The sequence below is a fragment of the Rattus norvegicus genome, chromosome 5 (assembly GCF_021556685.1).
Source record: "Rattus norvegicus strain SHRSP/BbbUtx chromosome 5, alternate assembly SHRSP_T2T, whole genome shotgun sequence".
Taxonomy (NCBI): domain Eukaryota; kingdom Metazoa; phylum Chordata; class Mammalia; order Rodentia; family Muridae; genus Rattus; species Rattus norvegicus.
This window is the reverse complement of record NC_141538.1, coordinates 137199177-137223151: the sequence shown is the minus strand read 5'-3', so window position 1 is coordinate 137223151 and position 23975 is coordinate 137199177. Positions and strand designations below refer to the sequence as shown.

The window sequence follows — 23975 nt, the reverse complement described above, 5'->3', positions numbered from 1 at the left end:
CAAGCCAGGGACGATGCCCAATGTCAGCTTAGGAAATGAAAGGAGACAGAGCAGACAATTATTGGCATGGACAATATTTAAAGAGAAGCCCCACACACTAATAACTAGAGATGTTGAGCTATGAAGAATAGGAATTCTTGCCTACTGCTGGCACTGAAAAATGAAGGCCGGGACATGGTGATGGTGATGCTTGCCTTTGATCCCAGCACTCTGGAGGCAGAGGCAGGAGATCTGAATTCTAGGTCAGCCTGGACTTCCAGGAAAGCCAGGCTATAGAGAAAGCATCTTGAAAATCCAAAAGAAAAGGTGAACCTCACAACTGCTGTAGAGAATGGGGTTGACACACAGGGGCTGGTTTTGCTGTACAACCCCAGCAATCCATTTCTGGGCCTGTACCTCAAGAAAATTGAAAAGATATTTGATGTTTCTACATATTTATGTACATATTTATACATATTATGGTACCCACACCATGTAGTGTCTAGGAGTCTGATCATCATCAGATACAAATGGGTGATTAAAATTCAGGATTTACTGTGGAAGACTCACTCAGCCATGCTACAGACATGATCACTGATAGACAGGAGTGGAAGAGACAGTCAGACAGGGGACTCGGGGTTGCTTGAGGGGTTGTGGGGAAGGGGAAGACTGAAGAGTTATTACCTAGGATAGGCCTAGCAGAGTTTGATACGGAGATCTTTTCAAAAAAAGATTCATTATTATTATTATTATTTAAGTGCACTGTAGCTGTCTTCATATCAGAAGAGGGCATCAGATCCCATTACAGATGGTTGTGTGAGCCACTATATGATTGCTGGGAATTGAACTCATGATCTCTGGAAGAGAAGTCAGTGCTCTTAACCACTGAGACATCTCTCTAGCCCCACAGGGAGATCTTGACTCAAAAATCCACAGCAGGCTGAGAGTGGAGGGGCATGCCGTGGACAAAACAGAGAAAATTAATGAAATAGAGAAATCCTATCACCAACCAATCAACCAAACAAACAAACAAAACCCAACGTACAACAAAGGTTCCATCCCATATTATCAGTTTTTTTGAGACAGGGTCTCTCTGTGTAGCCCAGGCTGTCCTGAAACTCCCTCTGTAGTTCAGGACGGCCTCGAACTCATAGATCTGTGTGCCTCTGCCTCCTGCGTACTCAGTGAGTGAAAGAATGGACCACCAACCCCTGGCTCTTTATTTCACAAAGAATCTTTTCAGTTTTTGTTTACTATTTTCAATTAATTCATTATTAATATTTGTCTGTTTTGTTTTTGAGGCCAGGGTGTCTCTGTAGCCCTGGCTATCCTGGAAGTCCCTCTGTTGACCACTCCACACTCCAATTCAGGGATCGGCTTTGTTTGCCTCTGCCTCCCTCGTGCTGGGATTAAAGGTTTCGTCACCACTGCCAACCGAAATTGTGTGAATAAGATAAAGTTTTGTGAGAAGCCCTGTGGGTGGGGCAGCAGGTCCTGTGGGTGGGGGCAGGTTGCATGATGGGATTAACTTAAACCTAGTGGTGGTGGCTCCGACTTCTAACCCCACCCACACGAGGCAGATGCTGGTGGTCTGTGGATTTGAGCCACCCTGGCCTAAAGACTAAATTCCAGATGGCCTGGGAGTCATCTCGATGCCTGCCTCGAGAAAAACAACAAACACAAAAATGAAACAAACACACACACAGCTTAACCAACCAAACACCAGAGCATAACTATTCCAAACCAATAGACCTCAAGAGCCATCTTCTGTGGCTAATGAAAGACTCCAGTTCAAGCGGACCCAACTCTCTCTTTTGTCCCTCAGAGACACATACACTCATTTTCATCAACTAGGAAACATGATATTTTAATTATACAATATATAACAAATATAATACTTAATATTCATATACAATATTATATATACTCTGTATTCTATTATACATAATATATTTTAAAATGAATATATATTAAAAACAAAAAATAAATATTTTAAAATAGAGACCCAGAAGAGCATCTTAAACTTCCTCTCTCATGACTCCAACTCACATTCCCAGACAGTCAGGCTGGACCCACCCTAGGGTGACAACTCTAATTTGTACAAAGTGGACCTGCCAGATTTGGATGAGTATCTGAGAAAATGGAAGCAGGGAAGGAATTCTGGTGCACACAACAGCACAGGCTCTGGTCTGTAACCTTCAGGCCCTCAGGATGCACATGGTTCTGACCTCCTGTACCTGAGGGACCATTAACACAAGTACTTTCCTAGCCCAGACCTGGTGGCCCACAGCTTTAATCTCAGTCCGTGGGAGACAGTGGAAGATGTGTCTCTGTGTCTGAGGCTATCCTGGTTTACATAGCGAATTGCTATAGAGGAGAATTCTATCCCCAAAATGACTATTTGAATTTGTATTTATTTTTGAGACTGTGTGTCTACAGAGCCCCGTTTGACATGAAATTTACGCGGTGGATCAGGCTGGCCTTGATCCATCTGCCTCTGACTCCTCTCCGTACTTCAGAAATTAACGACATTGGCCACTGTGCCTGGCTTCATTTTATTATTTTAAAAATTATTATTTCAAAACTCCGTGTGCAGACCAGGCCAGCATGAAAATCATAATCTTCCTGCTTCTGTCTCAAGTGCTGGGACTTGAGTTGTGGTCACCACACTCGCAGCCTGGTCTCTTTCTGGATCATGAGTCCTGGCATTGTGGGCACATTTGAGGCCTGCTGAAGGGCTGAGCTGGCACTGCATCTTGCAAAGACAGTTGTGATGATTACAATTGTTTTGATTACAATTCCACAGCACAGGCTCCAACACAGGCTGCGTTTTTCTCGTGCATAACACCCCCCTGGCTCTCAGCATACCTGCCCCTGACCTCTGCAGAGACTTCTCTCTGCCTCACTACTGGCAATTCTGACCTCCCCTTCTTTAGAAGTTCCAGCCCAGGTTGATCACTTTGCCAATGAGAATGGAGACTTACCGAAGCCGATCCAGAGAGTGGTCTCCGATGGTAACCACGAGCTCAAGTGATCTAGGTGGATGGGAGAAACCCCTTCAGAAGGCTTTGACTTTTATGGGGTCTTGCGTGGACCACCCCCTTTGTGGGAGGAGCCTAGTGAAGTCCGTGTCTACCTATCAACCGGTCGGGGCCTTGGGATTTTTGAATTTGCTAGCAAGAAGCCTTGGGGCAGTGGTTTTCAACAGGTTTATGCTAACGCTTTTGCAGGGCTGAACCGCCCTTTCACAAGGATCGCATATTTGATATCCTACATATTAGCTGCATTACAATTCATATCAGTAGGAGAAATTATACTCATGAGCCGAAATAATCTTATGGCTGCTGGTCACCACCGAAGAACCGTATTAAAGTGTTGCAGCCTGACGAAGGCTAACAGCCATGGTGTCTCTTCCCGGATTGCACTGCATACAGCTCAGCGTATTGCCCGTTCCATCCCTCCTTGTGGGTTTTAAAGCAGTCATCCTGTGACGGGAAAGTTGAGAACGAAGGTCCTAAAGAACTGCCTATGAGTCAAGCACGGTGGTGCAGGCCTTTAATTAGAGCTCTCCAGAGGCAGAGAGGCAGGGGGATCTCTGTAAGTTCAAGTCCAGCCTGATCTGCAAGACGAGTCCAGAGCAGCCAGGGATACACAGAAAAACTCGGCTCGAAAAACAAAAACCAAACCCAAGCAAAAATAACCTATTGGTTGTAGATTTGAACCCTGTAACTTACTTCTCATGGGTTGAGGGTTTAGGTGAACCTATGACCCGAATTTTTAGTGCGCTTAAAGAAGATTTCATCTCGTGAATTGTTGGGGTAATCAAAACAGTTTCTCGTCAGAAACACTGAGAATCCGGCCATTTCCCCTCAATAATAACGCAGGTTCTCGGTTGTTTGTTAATTGATTCGTTTTTGCTTTTCGTTGTTTCTTAGGTTGGTTGGTTGGCTGGTTTTTCTACACAGGATTTCTTTCTGTAGCCCCTGGCTGGCCTGGAGTTCGCTCTGTAGAAGTGGCTGGTGTTGAACTCAAGAGATCCCCCTGCCTCTGCTATTCCCAGGCCAGCACCAGCATCCAATGGAACCCTTCTGTTCTACTGGGTTCTTGTGTGGTTCAAACCCTCTCTTTCCACATCTATCTGGTTTGTTCTAGCCAGAATTGAGTGGGTACATAGTAGTCTCCCACTCCTGTAACAGACTTTTCTGTTTTCCCTTCAATTCTGCCAGAATTTCCTCCAATATTTTTCATATATTTTGTAGTTCATTAGATGCATGACTGTTTAGAACTGTTTTCGTTTCTATCGAGAGCCCTTCATATAATCTTTGGGAATCATGGGGTGGTGGCTCATGTGGTTAAAAGTGCTGTCTGTTTGTCACAGGAACCCAGATTGGATTCCCAGCCCCCTTAAGGTGGTTCATGCCTTTGTAACTGCAATTCCAGATTATCCAACACACTCTGTCTGTACTCTGGCATGTACAGACAAACTGGCAAACACCCATAAACATAAACTAAAAACCTAATAAAAAATAAAAACCGTACAGCTGATTTCTGATTTTATATTTGCGAACATAGTTTATTTACATCTTAAACTGTTTAACTGTCAAGAAGGAACATAATTCTATCATTGGTCTATCATTGGCTACATCTTCTGTGGGCCTATGGCTTCTCTTCCCATGCTCCTATTTCCTTTTGTGCTTTGCTGTCTTTTTGTGGTCAAAGATTTTAATCCCATATATGAACATGTGGCCTACAGACACACACACCCCTACACCACACACCACAGGACAAACCACGCATACACACACACACACACACACACACACACACACACACACACTATACTCTCTTTGCGTACTTGATAAACGTGTTCCTGGGGAGTTACACTTGACATCCTAGATTTGTAACATCTACTTTGAATTTAAGGCATCCTAACTTCACTAACAGAGAATCAGCTTTCCTAGTGCCCCGTCCCCATCAGGTTTTACTTTTATATGCTACAAAATTACACGTTTATGGGTAGTGTGTTCACAATCATGGTTTCTCATTTTTAATGGACGACTGGACTAATTGTATGGCCTCTGGGTGCTGCTCAGCCTTCTCCCTCTCTTCCTGGGCGCTGAGGATCAAACACAGCCTTCCATTCCACGGAACTCCGTACCCTGCATTGCAGACCTGAGAATGGGGTTACTTGACCGACTTTACTCCTTTGGAGAGGACAAGTTACCGCGTGTTCCTTTGTGATTGCCCTCATTGAATCTGCCCCAGTGGCAACATTGGATCTCGGATCCTCTTTGCCCGGGGGGGGACTGCTTTATCCAATCTTTGCTCAATTCTGCACATCCACTTTCGTCTTTGTCCTTTCTTATTCGATTGTGATGTATGATGGTCTACGTGTTACCCAGGACAGCCAGGGTTACACAGAGAAATCCTGTCGCAAAAATCCCAAAACCAAAAGCTGAAAAACAAATAAACAAACCAAAAAAAAATCATCGTTTACGAAAAAAGGGAGGCATGGAAGGCATGTAAACCATGCAGAAGGTCCTGTAAAGCCATGAGAGGGAGGGCGGAGAGACACCTCTGTCAGCATAGCGGCCATGTCAGCACATCTGCACTTGAAGTCAGTCCTTGCCTGCAGGCATTTGCTCAAAGCTGGAGCCATGTGTAGCCTGGCTCAGAACTAGGCCAGAGCACTGGCAGCATGGAGAATCCAGGTCTTGGTGCCCAGCTCGGGAACCCACTGAGCAGACGCTGTGGGGAATCAGAAGAAGCCTGACATGCGCAGATGAGCTCATCTCGAGTTCAGATAAACACTGCAGACAGCTGGAAGCTCAAGCAGGAAGCTGGGTGTGGAGGGGTCTGCCTGCCTGGAAGAGCTGCCCTGAGCAGTCTAGAGAGGCTAGGGAACGTTTGAGCAGGGATCTCAGCCAGAGGCAGGGTGCAGAGGTGGAGCAGGCTAAGAGCCTCCTGAAATGTGACATATAAAAGCATTACACAGAGCAGAAGGGACGTGAGAGACAGAGAAGCTGCACATGCCCAGGGCACTGGGTTGTCAACCTTTCCAAGGCTGCAATCCTTAGCACTGATCCAAATGACCATTGGGTACTTTCTGTCCTTGTCCCCCACTGAGTCATCATGGCCAGCAGAGGAGATCTGTGCCATCTCCAATGCCACCAGATCAATGGAACTGGCAAGTAGAAATGTCCCCGAGATGTAGATCCATGTCCTGCCTTTCTAGAGCAGACAGCCAGGAGCTAGAGCACTTGTTTCCTAGGCTTAGCATCTTTTCTCCTCCAGGTAGGCCTCATCTTTCCCTTAAAGGGCTTTGATGTGCTTCTGATAAGCCATTGCCTCAGGCTGCTTACTCACCCTGGGTCCCATTCCCAGGGTCTGGCTCATTAGAGATCTTTATGGCCTTGGGCTCTAAAGAGCAGAGGGCAGAATGGAAGAGCTCACTGGGTGGATCAGTTGCATCCAAGAACAGGAAAGCTGCTCCTGGGGAAGCCTGAAGGGCTTAGCTGTCTGCCCCATGCTATCCTGTGTACACAGGGCCCAGGGTGGACGCCTTTATCCAGTCATTGCACACCTCTGAAGATTCACTTCCTGCTTCGTAATTTCTTATTTAATTGTGTTATGCATTGGTATTAATATATTCCCATCAGTTGTATTTCCATTTAAAATATCATGTATTTATCCAGACCGAGTGGCACACACCTTTAACCCAGCACTCGGGAGGCAGAGGCAGGCAGAACTCTGTGAGGTTGAAGACAGCCTTGTCTATAAAGATAATCCAGGTCAGCCAGGGTGACACAGAGCAATCCTACCCCAGAAACTTAAAGTCAAATGAGAAACAAACAAATCATTTGTTTATTTTAAGAGGGAGGCATGGAAGTTCTGTAAACAACACAGGGGTTCCTGTAATTTCTCTTTCACATCTCAGTCCTCATGCTCTGACAATATCACTATTTCTAAGTTAAACAAAAGTCCGGGTCGTGGGCTACTGATAGTGAGAACAGAGGAATCTAACGGGAGAAACTAATGCTTCCAACACAGACCCTCAGTGGAAAACTGCTTATGTGCAGGCAAAGAGGTGTTTGGAAGAGGGGCGGGGAAGGCCTCAGTAGCTTGGCTTCTCTCATCACTGGATCCTGAATCAGACTATGTCTAACTCCCCATCCCTCAGGACCTGCATACTTGTGTCTGGTTTTGAGGTTGTCTTAACCCTCGGCCCAGGTTCCTCTGAATTCACCACTCTCTTACCCCATCCTCCTGAATTATATGAGTGTTCACCATACCCAAGGCTCACTCTGGTGTTTTGTTTTGTGAGACGGTGTCTCACTATGCAGCCCAGGCTGGCCTTGAACTTAACAACAGCTCGGCCTCCAGCTTTACTGAGTTCTTAAGATTCTTCATTTGTTTTTTTGTTTTTTTTTTTTTTTTTTTTTTTTGCTTTATGGAAAATTTATTACAACTCTCCAGCCGCGCATTACTTCTTCTTCTCAACGTCTTGCTCTGCGGCTTCTTTCGCCCTCTTTGCTCGGATGCGAAAGAGCCGGGCATTGGCTCGGGCCATGCGAAGGCTGGCGAAAGCCTTAAAGTTCTTCTCCTCTTCCGTGATGGCTCTGGCCTTCTCCTTTTTGTACACATTCCGGATGGGCATCACAGGTCCTGTTAGCTGCGTGGCCAATTTAAGTTCTTCAGCAGAACTGTCTCCCTTCTTCGGAGCAGAAGGTTTCCTGGGGAAAAGTATGAGCTTGGAGCGGTACTCCTTCAGGCGCTGCACGTTGGCCTGCAGTGACTCCGTGGATTTGTTTCGCCTCCTTGGGTCCACGGAGATGCCGATGGTGCGTGCCATTTTCTTGTGGATACCAGCCACCCTGAGCTCCTCCAGGCTGAAGCCCCTGCCAGCCCGGACCTTGGTGTGGTATCTAACTGTAGGGCACCTCACGATGGGCCTGATGGGACCGGACGCGGGGCGAGGGGCGATGCGGCGCGCTTTCGCCTGCCGGGCCTTGCGTCTGCGGATCTTGCGGGCCGGCTGGTTGAACCACGTGTCCACTCGCTGCTGCCAGTCCTTGTGGAAGTGGGGCTTCAGGATCATGCCATTCCGGCTGGGCGCCATGGCTGCCTCCTGTACAGGAGAACGGCCGAGCGGAAAAGGGTCTTCATTTGTTTATATGTGTATGTGTGTGCATATGCCATGTCCATGTAGGTGCCCTTGGAGGTGTGAAGAGGGCGTGGGATCCTCTGGAGCTGAAGTCAGAGGTCATAAGCTCTTCATTGTGGGTGCATGGACCTTGGCACAGCAAGGGGACTTGAGCACTGAGCATTGCTCTAGCCCTAACACGAGCTCTGATACACGGTGACCCAAGCAAGTGTCCCTAAGGCTGCATTTGGTGAAGGAAGGGCTCCCAGGAGAAGCAGTGAGGGATGAGAAGCCAAAGTCCAGCTTGGGTGTGAGTTTAGAAGTTCTGGATTCTCAGAGGTCCTGCTAAGGGTCTTGAGGTTAGAAGACGGGCTGTGAGAAAATAAAACATGCAGCTAAGAAGTCAGAAGTTTCAAAAAGCCCTAAATACCCCAAATTCCAGACCCTGCCCTCTACCTGTAAGTAAAAGGTCACATTTCTTGACCTGCTCCCCCAGGATTCAGATAAAAGGGTTTAAGATAAGGTCCTTAGATAGTTGATCCCGACCTAGTAAAGAAAGCTTCTCCTAAGAACTAGCGGACCATAAAGTTAAGCAATCTTGAGAGACGGGAAGCTTCTTGTGATTTTCCAATGATACCACCCCTGCCCCCTTGGGTTGTGGTTTCTCCCTTTAAATACCCTTTCTCCTAGCCTCTCGGGGTCGACACTTCTATCTCCTGCGTGGGATAAGTGTTGGCCCGGAGATCTCCATAATAGGTCTCAGTAATAAACCTCGCCTTTGCATATTACCTCCAAAATGGTCTCTCTGTGTCTGGGGTCCGAGATTTCCCGAGACTTGAGTAAGGGTCTCCCTTTGGGGATCTTTCATTTGGGGGCTCGTCTGGGATATTCGCGCCCACCCCAGACCCTGAAGACCCCTTGGAGGTGAGTTGGATGTTTGTCTGAGTGTTTCTTTGTGAGTGGTGCCGCACTTGTCAGTCTGTGTCTGCTTGTCCACTGTCTATCTGTTTCCAGTTGTCTCCGGGTGGGAATGATTTGGGGCAGCTGTCTCAGAGGTCTGTGAGGACCCCAAGACTGCAGGGAACAGACTTGTCTGGAACTGCAGGCTGCAACCCTGGGGGATGCCTCGAGTAGTGGAGGGGCCCAGAATGAACTGGTTGCCTCCTATCTCCTCACTGTGAAGTGAGGAGATTAGAGACCTTGCCGGGTGATCTGGTTTTGGTTTCTTGTGGAACAGTCGCAGAGGACGACTAGTTTTAGACATCCTTGTCTCTCTTGTCATTTTGTTAGTCTTCTGTGTTGGGCGTTTGTCATACTTTTTAGACAGAAGGAAGAGTGATGTGGAATCTGCTCTCCCTCATCTGTCTTTGGTGTCCCCTTGGTAAGGAGGAGTGAAGTGAATCCGCTCCCCTTCACCTGTCTGTGGTTGAGAAGTAAGAGTGATATGGAATCTGCTCTCCTTCATCTGTTGTTGGTGAGCTCAGGGAAGCCCTTGTCTAAATCAGTTCAGTTTGGTGGTGATCTCACAGCGGCCGTTTGTTTTGTTTTTGTGCGAACTTCTGTTTTTTTTTTTTTTTTTTTTTTTTTTTTTGTCTGTTAATCTTTTGATTGTCTTTCTGTGCGACTAAATGTTTTTGTCCTTTTCCGAGGATCTCTATCTTCTGGACTCTCTTCTTGTTTTCTCACCATCCCACTTGAGATGCTTGTTAGTAGCTGTTACAGGAAATACAGAATCCGGCTTTAGTCCAGAAAAAGTGTTCCAGACATGGATGGAAGGCCCTCACTCCTGACTGTTGACTTCAATAAGCCTGAAGGTAGGGAGCGCCAGGTCTATCGCCAGACTCCCTTGGTGGGTCTCTGAGGGGCTGAAAAAATGTCTCACCAATTTGGCTAAGGTAAGGAAAAGATATGAAGAGACTTGAGGGGTTAAGCTAAGTTGCTGAGAGAGTTAGTGTAAGTTACAGAGAAAGTAAGGTTGAACAGAGAGACTGAGGAAGAGAAAGAGAAAAGAAGGTAAAAAGAGCCGGAAGCTAGAGAAGAAAAGAGACAAAAAGAAGAGGAAGCTAGAGAGCTAAAGAGAGATAAAAGACAAGAGAGGAACATATACTGGCCACAGTAGTTAGGGAACCTAGGAAGACAGTACCTGGCAACAGAAGAGAATTCCTGGCTAAAGATCGGTGTGCCTAATGCAAAGAAAAAGGACACTGGGTCAGGGACTGCCCCAGGAAGAACAAGAGGGGCCTCTCCAGTGGCTCCGAAGGCAAGCCTCTCGGTCCTAGAGTGCTGGCTATGCGCAAAGATAGAAGGGAAGCCCGCCAAGTTTTGTGGATACAGGGGGCCTAACACTCTGTGCTCCTATGCCCAAATGGACTAGTGTGCAGCAAAAAAGTTCGACCCCGAGAGGCTTGGAGAAAGGGTATTTAAGGGGAGAAACCACAACCTGAGGGGCAGGGATGGCGTCATTGGAAAGTGTGTAGAATAACAGTGAAAAATCACAAGGAAAAACTCTGTTTTTCAAGATTGTTTCCTAGGAGAAGCTGTCCCCTGCTTCTCCGATTGTTTAACTTCATGGTCTGCTAGTTCCTTGGAGAGGCTTCCTGGGACATACAATTCTGAGGCCTAACCTGTTTCTTTTGTTCTAAAGTTTGTGTCTATGGGGGCAACTTTAAAACTTCTAATTTTCACAACCAAACAAAAAGCCACCAAAATAAAACTAAACAAAACCAAAGTCCTAGGAACTGAAACTCTGTGATTTGTCCACTCCATTGCAACTAAATCTTTTCTGAGAAATATCTCTGTTTTACAGAGCATCTCTATTTCCTCTGGTTTACCTTGGATCCATGTTCCAAGTTCCACCCCAAGAGCCTAGTCCCCAACATTTAAGTATATAACTGTGTTCACAGTGGAGTTCTTCCATGAATTTAAATGAAGTTACTACTTAGAAAATGCCTGGGGCTAGGCCGGGGAGTCACCCTGGAGGCAGAGGCAGGCATACCTCTGTGGGTATGAGGCCAGCCTGGGCTATATAGTGAGTTCCTGGACAGCCAGGGGTACTTAGTGAGACCCTGTCATGAGACACCACACCTAAAAAAAGAAAGAAAGAAAGGAAGAAGGAAAGAAAGAAAGAAAGAAAGAGAATATGACAATATGTCTGGTGTTGTAGGAAGATGAAGTGTGTGTGTGTGTGTGTGTGTGTGTGTGTGTGTGTGTGTGAGTGTGTGTGTAGTGTAGGGTAGGGAGGCTAAGAACCCACAGGGAGGATGTAGGCGTCTGCACAGAGCGCCCAAGAAAGGCCAAGGCTCACTTCAGCACCTTGTCTCTGAGTCCTGCCTGCAGAACTCTGAGAAATCAAAATTCAGATATTCAAGTCACCCAGCCATCTTATTTTGTTACAATGCTTGGGAGGACACTCGAGTTCTTTGGATTTTCCTGACGGTCGGTGATGTATAAGTGTCTCACCTCTAAAATGACTTCTCACTCTATTTTTTTCCGTGTTTTTTTTATTTTTATTTTTTCATTTTTCGGTTGTTTGTTTGTTTTGCTTTTTGGAGACAAGCTGTCATTGTGTTGGTGTCTTGACCTGAAGCTCTGTCTGCAGACTGACTTTAAACTTGTGAACCCTGTTGCCTCTGCCTCCCATTTGCTGGGATTTCCGAGTTCCCCCTCCTGAAACAACAAGAAATATCTTTAAGTTTACACTAAATGTGATCCCCAATGTGAATAAAGCAGCAGGGCCCCTAACCCAGCCCCCACGCTGTCTGACACACTGCCTAAGTTGAATATTTTACAGATACCCAAGGTGGACCCTCCCTGGGCGAGGCCTGTCAGCTTCCCTAATGTGTGGGACAGAGCTTAAACTGCCCACCCCTCCCTGTTCTCTGTTTTCTGCTGCTTTGTATTACTGCAAGGTCCAGAAGGGAGCCAGATTCTTTAGACTCAAAGCCCTTGCCAATGATCTGCAACAAAACAAAACAAGCAACTTTCCTGCCTGGCCTAGTCTTCAACCCACTCAGTATTCCATGGCAACCTTGGATTATTGTGCCTCCTGCCTAAGAGTCTGGAGTGCCTGGGAAGCCTGGGGCAGAGTTCTTTAACCTTGCTGCAATAGCTGGGTTTGCAGGAAGGGTGGGGACACACTTCTGTCAGCATAGCGGCCATGTCAGCACATCTGCACTGGAAGTGAGTCCTTGCCTGCAGACATTTGGTCACAGCTGGACTCATCTGCAGCCTCCCTAAGAACTAGGCACTGGCAGCATGGAGAATCCAGGTCTTGGTGCCCAGCCCAGCTCGGGAACCCACTGAGCAGACTCTGTGGGGAGTCAGAAAAAGCCTGACATGCCCAGATGAGCTTATCTGTGTTCAGATAAGCACTGCAGACAGCTGGAAGCTCAAGAAAGAGGCTGGGTGGGGTTGGGGATTTAGCTCAGTGGTAGAGCGCTTGCCTAGCAAGTGCAAGGCCCTGGGTTCAGTCCCCAGCTCCGAAAAAAAGAAAAAAAGAAAAAAAAAAAAAGAGGGAGGCTGGGTGTGGAGGGGTCTGCCTGCCTGGGAGAGCTGCCCTGAGCAGGCAGAGGTATGCTAGGGAATGTTTGAGCAGGACAGCTCAGCCAGAGGGCAGGGTGCAGAACTCCAGCTGGCTAAGAGCCTCCTGAAATGTGACATTAAAAAGTTATAGACACATAGTAGAAGTGGCATGACAGGAGAGAAGTTGATCATGCCTATGGCACTGGGTTGTCCACCTTCCCAAGGGTGCAAACCTTTAGCGCAGTTCCTCAGGTTGTGGTGACCACCCCCCACCCCCAGTGCATTTTGTGTGCTCCTTCATGTCTGTAATTTTGCTAATATTATAGATTGTAATGTAATTCTGATGTGCAGGGTTTCTGATATTTGACCCATGTGATCCTGTCATTTAAGATCATCTGCTTCCCAGGGTCACAGCCCACCATGTTGAGAACTGCTGGTCTAGAGAGCCTACAGCTTGGCTCTGCCTGGCATTTGCCTTGCAAAAGGTGACTTGAGGAACTGGCAGCCTGTAGTTGAAAGCTCTATGTTGCAAGCACAAATTTCAAGTTGAATTTATAGGAGCTTCAAAAAATAACTGTGACAATTTCACACATCTCTACACGCTGGGCTGTGAGCATATCCACACCAACCCCAATGACATGTTCTCCCTCCCTCAGTGTCCCATGGAAACACTGCTTTGTCTGAAGGAGCCCCTCCCACATTTTCAAACCCATTGAGTTTAAGTTTGGTGATAATGAGCACGGGAAGGCGTTGTTTACTAGAACTCGTGTTACTTGCCAGATGCTACATTGATGTTCTGGGGGCTTCTCTAAATACAGGGCTACAACGATTGGCTGTGGACTCCTTTGTGAGGACTCCGGTATACACACTCCAGTTTATACAAGTGCAGAGGCCTTGTAAGCCCAAATTTAGTTTTAGTCGACATTTTTAAACTTCTGCTCTGTCTTTTTATGTTGAGAGACTGACCACACTTTGGGTATCAAAATTCCTCTTCTGATCCACCTGAATGGAATTTTTGTTTGTTTCCTTTTGTTTTTTAAAGATGTAATTATGTATTATACATGACTACATTATAGCTGTCCCCAGAAAAACCAAAAGAGGGCATCATATTGCATTACAGATGGTTGTGAGCCACCATGTGGTTGCTGGGATTTGAACTCAGGACTGGAAGAACAATCAGTGCTCTTAACCACGGATCTCTCTCCTCCCTGGTTCATTTGTTTCCATCTGAGATTCACAAATATTGTTCTCAGTGTGGGATCCACAGATCATGTTGCCAAGTCATTTGAATGACTGTTAATCTAGTCAAAAGAGCCCTTTCAGTGCTTGATGGGTGACTTGTTTATGACCTAAGAGCCATGCTCCACAGGGGATCATGATGATAAATATCAAAGGACTAAAACACGAACGGAGATGTAGTTCAGAGGGCAGACTGCTCGCCCACCACTCACAGAGCCATGGGTTTGATCCTCAGCACAGGGCTGGGTGTGTGTAGTACATAGAATACCAGCACAGAGCAGGTAATGAGAGAACGACCACACAGTCATCCATCGATACAAAAGAAGAGAGAGGCTAGCCTGGGCTACATGAAGTCTTGTCTCATAAGAAAGAAAGGAAGGAAGGAAGGAAGGAAGGAAGGAAGGAAGAAAGAAAGAAAGAAAGAAAGAAAGAAAGAAAGAAAGAAGGAAGGAAGGAAGATAGAAAGTGGAAAAGTCCAGCAACTTTTCCACATCACCCTGATCACAGTACAAGGGAGGCACAGGCAGGTAGATCTCTGTGAGTTCAAGGCCAGCCTGGTCTACATAGCAAGTTCCAGGACAGCCAGGGCTACAGAGACCCTGTGTCAGGAAAACAAACCAACAATCAAAGAGATGAACAAGCAAATAAGTGAATCCAGCCTTGCCAACACCAGGATGGCTCCCTGGGGCACCTTTGGGAACCATCATCACACTTGCAAACCAGTAGCATTCTCCTGAGACATTTACTTAATGTGGTCAGTGGGGGTGTCTCTAGAAATGACAGTGTGAGTCCCTTTTACTTTGGCTTTCTGTGGAGTATTGGGGAGGAATGAGTTCAGTACCAAATCCAATACTCAACTTGAGCCGGAAGATAGGAGGTGACTTGCTGTCCCATTGAGTGTTTCTGTTGAACCAGAAAGTCACTACCACTGAAAGATCTCTGTAGGGAGACCCTCCCTCAAGTATCGAGAAGTCGCAGACCCCAGACACACGAGAGACCGATTTTGAATGTAATATGCAAAAGGTGAGGTTTATTAAGGAGAACTCTGGACCGACACGTATCTCTCGCAGGAGACAGAGGTGTCGACCCCGAATGGCTGGGAGAAGGGCCTTTAAAGGAAGAAGTTGTGAGACCCAGGGGATGAGGGGATGTCAAAAGGGAATGCCAAAGATATCACAAGTTATAGGATTGTCCAATTGTTTTATGGCTCCAGGAGATAAGGGGACACCAACAGGTTTTATGGCCCCCTGGTTCCTGGAACAGAGCTACTAAATCAGGAGAAGGGTCGGGTGGTCAGGTCCTCATTATTTCGAGAGTAGATCTCATCTCTTCTCCTGTCAGTGTAAATGTTTCTCAGAGTTGATGAAGCATCTGCATTTGGTTCTTTTTTTTTTTTTTTTTCCGGAGCTGGGGACCGAACCCAGGGCCTTGCGCTTCCTAGGTAAGCGCTCTACCACTGAGCTAAATCCCCAGCCCCCGAAGCATCTGCATTTGAAACACATCTGGTTAGGCTTTGGGCAGGCCGGTTTCTTGGAATGCTCTCTGCAAGACGCAATGGTTGGAGGGCACAAAGGGGGCTTAAACAAACATCACAGGGGCAGAACAGCTACTCACACCTGAAGTGTCAGTGTGTCAGAATCAGTTCTTTTGTAATTTTAACAATCTGTCTTCCTAAGTCAGGTCCTGATGCTGTGTTCTGGGCTAATTTAAAACTCTATCTCTCACCACCATTACCACAACCCTACCTCGATTGTGAGGGTCGATTCGTCATGTCTGAATTCCTGCTGAAGCTTTTCAAAAGGCAAGATTCAGACAGAAAAGAGAGTGAGCCAATAACATAGAGACATAAGATTTTGTCAGCCAAATGGCTGACCAGCGGGTTAATTCCTATGTCTTTGTAATAACAGGTCTGGGTGTACAAGGATAATCTGTGATTCTGAGTGATTTCTGTACAGAATGACTGACTCCATCCCTAGGCAGTCTTCATGTGTCATGGAGTCTGGTGCCCCATGTTTTCCTGTTGTTCTGGATATTTCTTATGGAATTTTTCAGAAAGCCTCAGTCTCACAACCTTAATTTTTGCAATGAGAACTCCCTTGTTCCTGGCAACAAGGAGACTCAGCCACTGGGCATTATAGATTTGTAAATCATGTATTTATATCTCACAAGAAGAATTTCTCTAATTCTACACTATAAGCAGACAGTGGGCTCAGGTGAGTAAAACTCAACATGAACATGGGGGTCGGGTCTGTACTCAAATTAGCTAATACCTTCTTGTTCCCAACTCTGGGCCTGAGGGTAGGTTAGACCACAGACCTGTACTCAAACCCAAACGACAAAGCACAAGATTCAGGAGGAGGTTGAGATGCAAGGAGTAAAAGGGGCTCGGGTGCAATTAACCCTTAATTTCAATGGTCCGTAATCTGTGACATTGACAGCAGATTCTGTGGCATTCCACTTTCAGGCCTGGGTGTAAGGCCAGCAACCTTCATGGCCATCGGAGTAGAGAACCACTGTGGGGTCCTTTCTGTGCCTGTCCCAGTGCCCCTTTGAGTGACTTTTTGGCACAGATATCATTGGGCTCCAGTAAGGTGAAATGTGGCAGAATTGGACATATGCTGGGTCTCTTGGATAGTCTGATGAACAGCCTTGATGGGGACTGGAGGGACTTGAGGAAGAAATCGTTAGAGTTCTGCCACCTGTTGGTCTCTAATCCTGGGAAGCAATGAGCAAGGTCTTCCTAACCTAACCTCAGAGTGGGCAAATCCCTCCCAAGGTGGGTTTCAGCACACCCCAAGGAAAACAAAGGAAGGCGGTCTATCCACTCTTTGATGGTCTCTTGTGTCAGCTTTGTTAGAGTTTCTTTTTATGTTTAGTTGATTTTTATTACCTGCCCTGAACTCTTTATGCACAGTGAAGTTTTCAGTCTATGTCTAAATTAATTGAGCAGTTTTGCTATGGAACCTTGGCCATCGTAGGACTCCACTGCTAGGGAGAGGATAAAGAAGGAGGAGCTTCGAAGCTACTGTATGAGTAATTTCAGTCTCGGTGCAGAATGCTTCCACCCTCCTGGAGAACGCATCTATAACAGCTACCAAGTCCACTTAGCCTTTCCGCACATGCTGATCTCCATGAGGTGTGTTTTTCCAGGGATTGCCAGTGTGTTGGTCTCTCATTCACACCCCTTCCTGGCTAAGGCTCTCTGTTAAAAATTTGCTTGAGCAGAAACCTGATGTCTGGCTGAGACATCCCACATTAGACATCCAGACTTGTTATAGCACGTTAGTTTGAGCAACTCAGAAAGTTTGATGGACCCCAGAAGAGTAGTCTGGTGAAGGTCAATTACTAAGGTCCTGCCATTTGTTTCTCGGAGAGATTTGTGTCTCTAGTGTCCTCCATCAACCTGTAGGTCTGAGCTATGTGTTTCCTCTTTAAAATGGAGTCTCATTCAGCACGAGGTATGGGTGTCTCGTCAGTTACCAATGGGTCCCAGTGGTCTCAGGGTGACCACTTTGGTCAGCCATGTCAGGAATACAGGAATGGAGGACAGTAATTTGTATTTGAAGCTAAATAGTCCCTTGGAGGGATGAGATTTTTCTTTCTTTTTCCTTTTCCATGTCCTTTCCCACAGTAGTTGAGAAGCCCCGTCTTTCTATAGATCATACTGAGGACATGGGTGTAGTAAATGCATGACAACTGTCCCTGCATAGGGTGGTGAGCTTTTCTTTCATCATCGGAGAACCTGGGTCAAATTGATCAATACTGTCCTCCTTGCTGAAGCACCTGGCTTGAGTCTTATCATAGTTTCCACATCCTGGGTTTCATCTTTTATCTTGTGACAGTTGTGGATGAACACCTGAGGGCTGTCATCAGGCAGGGGAGCACTAGAATTGATGACAGTGAGTTTTTCAAACAAGATTCATGGGTGACCCAGGATTGGTGCCTGATACTGGGTCACACAGGCATTAAACAGCCAGTGTTCTGGTTGTCTAGGAGGAGAGCCTCAACTGTGTCTTAGGGTGTTGTTTGTGATTATAAGTTCCTGACCTAGAGCTAACTTCGTTTTTTGTTTTTTTGGTCCATTACACCAACAGTATCAGTCACAGCTCTTAGACAGGTGGGTCTGTCCCTGGCTCCATGGCTAATCAATTGGATGGGTGTTTGATCACTGGGCTTGTCCATGTCCCCCGTGATTGGGAAAAAACTCTTTCCTGTTATTCTTCATGAATAATCAGATGAAAAGATTGAGAGACATCTGAAAGAGCTAGGCCTAGAGCCCAAGTCAGAGTTGTTTTTCAATGTTCAAGTGCCATTTTTTAAAGTCTCAGTCCAGATTAGCAGCTCAGTGTGACCCTTTCTGCTGGTTTAGAGGCCAGGTTGTTTTCCAAACTGGACTCCTGGGACATGGATATAAGTCAATGGAAAGTTTTGTCAGCCAGCCTGCAACTACATTGGGTACTCAGTAGGGTACCACAAATCCTTTCTCCAGATGAGATTTAAAGTACAAACCATATTCTGGGTTGACACACTTGAGATTCAAAAACATCTGTCTAGGAACAGAACTGTAGAAGCCAACAAGAGGGTTAGAACATTTAGAGGTGTCCTCGAAATTATGGATGTTATGGATTAGGCCTTTGTTTTCATGGCAGCAGGTGGTGCTGTCTCTATGCTCAGTTTCATGGCCTGAATAACAAGCATCATGGAGTCAGTTGTGCTAAGGTCTGTGGCCCTGTTACAGAAACAAGCCTGGATTGTTTTGCCCCAAACCCTGTTATCCAGAGGCTGCATTGAGGACACTCTAATTATGATTCTGAGAAAGGGGGGGGGGGCAATCAGGATCTGTCCGAGTCCATCAGAGAACTGTCCTGAACTACCCACAAGCTAATACCTTTCATAGATGGTGTTCCCAGGTTGACTGTCTTCTCACCATGCATGCTCAAGATCTCTTCCCCCCATTGCCTGTCTGCCTCAGACTGTCTCCATTCCGGTTTGTGGCTCTGTATCTCGTTCTTTTCAGGAGTACTGAGAGAAGTCCTCCTTGCTGCTTCATTTGGCTTCTGTGAGGAAAAATATCATTGAGATTGTACTGTTTTGCCCCTCCCTTAAATCTGTGCAGAGAATCCAAGGCTGTTGTCCTGGATAGTCTTGTTTAATCCTGATTGCATGACCTTGGGTAATGGAGGTGTATAGATGTTAACCTTGAAAAAAAATACCCACAATCTAGTATATTATTCCATGCTTTGAGGAGAGTAGTTAAATAATGCTGTCGTGGTTATGTATTGGGAAGCAGTAGCAGGCAGATCTCTGTAAGGCTCAAAATGAGTCTTACTTACCTGGATAACCTCCAAATGAGAAAGGAGAGTGGAGTTTGCTGCAAATGCAAGAGTTTTATTTGCCAGCACGTTAGGGGACAACTTTCTCTGAATCCCTCATGGTGAGTGACTAGTGGGACACCCTGAATCTCTACAACAAGCAGTTTTTATAATTTTTAGGGGTACTGGATAAATCAGCAAGGTTACAGTTTAACCTTATTGGCTAAGCATATTGACGTTTGAATCTATTGGCTAGCAAGCATATGACATTCCTTTGAACTCTTATCTGGCACCAGAGAGTCAGGTGACTATCAGTACATTCTGTGGTTTTTTTTTTAAAGACATTCCCTGCTCCTCTTGAGAACTCTGGGTGGAGAAAGGAACTTGTCCTAGCCTTGACCTGGGGCAGGAAGCTGCTACTTGACCTAATCTTGACCTGAGGCAGTGGGAGTGAGGCTTTCACACCCATAGGATACTTCACTTGAGCCCTATAATCTACCAACTTTCTACCAGGCCATGCCTCTTATTAGCTCTTATAATTCAGTAAGAACTAGGGTCCTCAAGGACCAATTCCAGTGTTTCTGCATTGAGCGTGAGTCAGTCAGGATCCCCAAATGCTGCTCTGCGAAACTGTAGAATTAGGCATCAGTGGTCTGCTACTCTCTTAAGGACCTTGAGTGGAAAATACATTCAAAGTACCCCAAATAAATGAGTAAGTGAGACTACACACTGGACTCAACCATATCTTTAAGAGAGAAAAACCATTTGTGCTGCTCATATACTAACTGAAGTAAAACCAAACTCTCAGTAGCCAAACCATTAAAGGAAACTGAGACCTTCCCCAACCCAACATCCCTGTAACACCTTTAAGCAGGAGTCTCCCTCCACTTGTTGGGAACCCCATGAAAACCAAGCTACAGGTATGCCACATCTTGACTTGGATGTGGAGCAGGTCCAGCCAATGTCTGCTCTCTGGTTGTTTCATTCAATCCTTACCTTTTACAGTCAGTTGCAACATGGATCCCGGACATCCACATGGCCTTCAGCATCAGCGGGGACCACAGACCTCAGCATGGCCCAGACGTTTTCTTTAGGAACTACTTCAGGGGTGAATGAATGTGAAAGACACCTCTCACGGAGAATGACCATATGTTTTGTGCAATTTTGCTCTACCCACCTTTGCTCTGGGAATGGGCCATGATACCAGCCTCCACCCAGCTTCCCTTGAATCCCACAATAGAAGACAAACACACAGAGCGGATCATTTGCACCTTGTCTTCTTGCAGAATTTCTGGGCACCACTAACTCCCATCTGGAAAACTCACTCTTATCAGTGCTTTGAGCTCTCCTCCTTCCCTAACTGAGTCGGTCAATTGAATCTAGTTCCTGCCAGACATTTCTGACCTCCCACCTAGAGGAGAACCTAGCCCACTGCTTCTCCTGAGCCCTCACACAGCTACCTGGGTACACGCTGTAGAGCATGGGGAACTCCATCTTTGCTTCCTGGTGTCCCCTTTTCCTCCCAGGAACCAGAAGTTCCATGAGTATCTTCAGACCAGCAATTGGCCCATGGCTTTTTTTATTTACAGATCAAGAATCAAATGGGGAATAGGACCTTAAAAAAAGAACAGCCCCACATGCCCAATTTTTTTAAGAAATCCATGTAGATGGAGATGTTCTCCCTGGGGTATAATAAGCAAGCCAGGCCCATCCAAGGACAGATGAGCGTCAAAGCCGTGAGAAAGATGTCATTATGGGTAGACATTAGTCAGTAAATGCAGTTGGCGAAAGAAACAATACCAAGAGTTGCTCTCCGATAACCACACTTGTACCTGCAGACATGGAGACATGCTAATGATAATTAAGAAAGGCCCAAAATAGCAGTGTCCATTCCCAGACACTGAGTTGAAGCATAAATAAATAGTAAACCTAATAATGCTCAATGAATAGCTAACCATACTTCTAAGGTATAGAGCATCTTACCTGACCCTAACTCTTTGTCTCTAGCCAGGCTGTCAGCCAGCAGGCCTCTAGTTTATGAGGTACCCTAACAGGGCTGGGGTAATGAGAAGTGAGAAGACCATGGCCACCTCTTTCCATGGTTGCTAGGTTCTGAACTCATGTTCTGCTTGCAGGGCAATCAGTTTTAACCACTGAGCCATCGCTTATCATTTCCCAGCATGGAAGGTCATTCTTTTGAATGCAAAAAGTAATTCATACAAGCTGTCTTAGAAGAATGGTCATGAGGCTGGGTGGTGTGGGCACAGGGTTTCAATCTCCAGCATTAGGAAAGCAGATGCAGGTGGATCTCTATGAGTTCAAGGTCAGCCTGCTCTACAGAATATGATTCATGACTGTCCTGGGTAAACAAAGACAGCCTGCAACCCCACCCCCATGCCCCACAGAGAGAAAGAGAGAGAGAGAGAGAGAGAGAGAGAGAGAGAGAGAGAGAGAGAGCACAAAGAAAAGAAAAAGATCAGGAGATGGGCTGGAAAGATGGCTCAGTGTGTACACAGCCCTCCAAGTCCTACCCCTTGATGGACATGGTGGAAATACAGGACTGACCTCCTGGCCTTAAACTCAGAGATCCTGTGTCTCCTAGGAGCTGACAAAGGCTGACACACCTGGTCTTCACAGAAGGTCACTGTGTACTCACAGTAGGAATTTGTAGGAAGCTAAGCCCTGGCACAGTGCCTGTCACAGGAAGTCACAGACACGTGAATATAAGGATGTCCAGAGCCTCCGTGTGATCTTCACAGTCAGTGGCAGCTGTTTTACAACTGTGCCCACATCGTTACCAAAGGAAGGGTTTCAGCCCTGGTTGGAAGTATGAGTAACCTCTTTTTTAAAAGCCTGTTTTGTTATTTATTTACATAGTTATTTATTCATTTTTTAGGATCATAAAGAGGCGTGGTTTTAATTGATAACTCAATCTCTTCATACAATATTGCACAAATTAAGGACATATCAACAATTCCATTTTGATACAAACTCATCAACATTCATATAAAACTATGAGTTTGTACAATTTGGTGGTCGGTACTTTAGTAAGGAGCACAGATATTAAACTCAGCTTCGTGAGACTCAGCCTCCACAGAAGAATTCACAGGTTCTAAGATGTCCGACCCACGTCCATCAAGACCACTTAAAGAGAAACTTGGGATCCAGGTGTGGTAGCACATGCCTCTCGACGTGAAAGCAGGAGGATTGTGGGTTCAAGGCTGGCCTGTACTATATAGCAAAACCGTGGCTTAACAAACTGGTGATGACCACTTTAAAAAGAAACTTAGAAGCTTCCTCCGGGAAGCAGGGAGAAGCTGCACCCTGGCAACTGTAAGCGTTTGCATGTTCTGCCCCACAGGTGCTGTGCTGAGAGGGACCCCTCTGCTGCAGATCTTGTGAAAGAAGACACTACTGTTTCAAATCTGTAAACACGATAGCCATTCAGACAGAAGGGTTACACAGGACTTCCCTTCAAAAGAAAACTAATGCAGTCTCTAAATTAAAGTGGTGAGAGCACTGGCCAGGCAGGATGTCTCCTCACCAAGTGTCTCAGACAGCACTGTCTGCTGTGACCTCTGAGGGGGAGAGCTGGGCAGAAGCTCTGAGAACTGCTCTCTCTAAGCAGGTCTAAGTGACCTACCTGGCTGCTCATCACAAGCGCTTCCAACTGAAAGGTCTAAGCAAACCAGCATGAAGCACGCCCCAGAGGACAGACTGACACCAGTCCCGTGATCCCCACCTCCTGATACTGGCATTCAGAGCTGAGATGGCTGGGGGACTGGCTAATGAGGTATCTGACAACACACACGTGGTAAACATGCAATGGGCCACGCCACAGGTGAGGGAAACGAGGTCCCACTGCACTGCTCCCCACAGCTGTCCTGCCTGAGGTGAGAAAGGGCCAGGAGACAGTCTCAAGCCGTTCTGTGATCCAGGTGCACACCGGATATCCCATTCCTCAATTCCCTGCAAAGCAAAGGTCAAGAGGCTGGTTCTAGCACAGAGCAGGCTACAGCATAAGAGCAGGGTAGGAGTTTTCTGTACAGGACAGAGGACTCAACAGTTTCTCAGTTTGTGTCCTCCAGAGAGCAGACACCATGTTCTCCCAGTTTGTGTCTTACAGAGAAAAGACACCATGTTTTCGGAACTCTAACACTCTGGCTTGATTTTCAATGCTTCACTTTATTCTCAACCACGAGGCAGCCACACACTAACTTCCGACACGGGACATCACATGATTTCTCCGGCATGCTCCAAGGCAGACCCAGCTCTCCTGGAGTTTGCAGTCCTCAGCTTTCAGACGTTAAAGCTTTCACCGCAGCCACAGGTTCCCTTGATGTTGGGGTTGTTGAACACAAACTCACTGGACAGTTTGTCTTCCACATAGTCTATCTCTGTGCCTAACAGGGTTAGCTGGGCTTTCTTCTCGATGAACACTCAGACTCTGTCTTGAATAACTTCATCAGCACCTCCTTTTGTCTTTGTATACTCCAGGCTGTAAGAGAGGCCGTTACAGCTCCTGGTCCGAATGCCCACTTTCAGACCCACATGCTCAGGCTTCTCTTTAAGAAGTTGTTTTATCTTGTTCACAGCAGAAGGGGTCAGTGCGAGCGCCGCCCGCGTGGGTTGCAGTTTTCTCTTGCTCACGGCCCGCGCGTCGGCGCAGACCAACAACGCCGACATGTCCACGTCGCAGCGCTGGCAGCCTCGGGCTGGAGCATGGGGCCTCAGCTTCTCTCCATGGACACGGCTTTATTCATTTTTACATTCCAGATTTT

General features: G+C 46.4%; 1 long non-coding RNA gene and 2 pseudogenes across 2 annotated transcripts; all 3 read right to left on the bottom strand.

The window, feature by feature from the left end:
• Nucleotides 1-7388: 7388 nt before the first annotated feature.
• On the bottom strand, nucleotides 7389-8136 carry LOC148006005 (large ribosomal subunit protein eL13 pseudogene; annotated as a pseudogene). The gene has a single exon (XR_015621083.1). The product of XR_015621083.1 is annotated as a large ribosomal subunit protein eL13 pseudogene (transcript).
• Nucleotides 8137-11679: 3543 nt separating this feature from the next.
• LOC102553953 (uncharacterized) lies at nucleotides 11680-21027 on the bottom strand. The gene is made up of 4 exons (XR_015621085.1): nucleotides 20655-21027; nucleotides 20191-20294; nucleotides 18771-18939; nucleotides 11680-11788 (listed from the first exon to the last, which is right to left on the bottom strand). It is a non-coding gene; the product is annotated as an uncharacterized LOC102553953 (long non-coding RNA).
• A 2324-nt stretch (nucleotides 21028-23351) lies between these two features.
• LOC148006004 (iron-sulfur cluster assembly 1 homolog, mitochondrial pseudogene) lies at nucleotides 23352-23975 on the bottom strand (annotated as a pseudogene).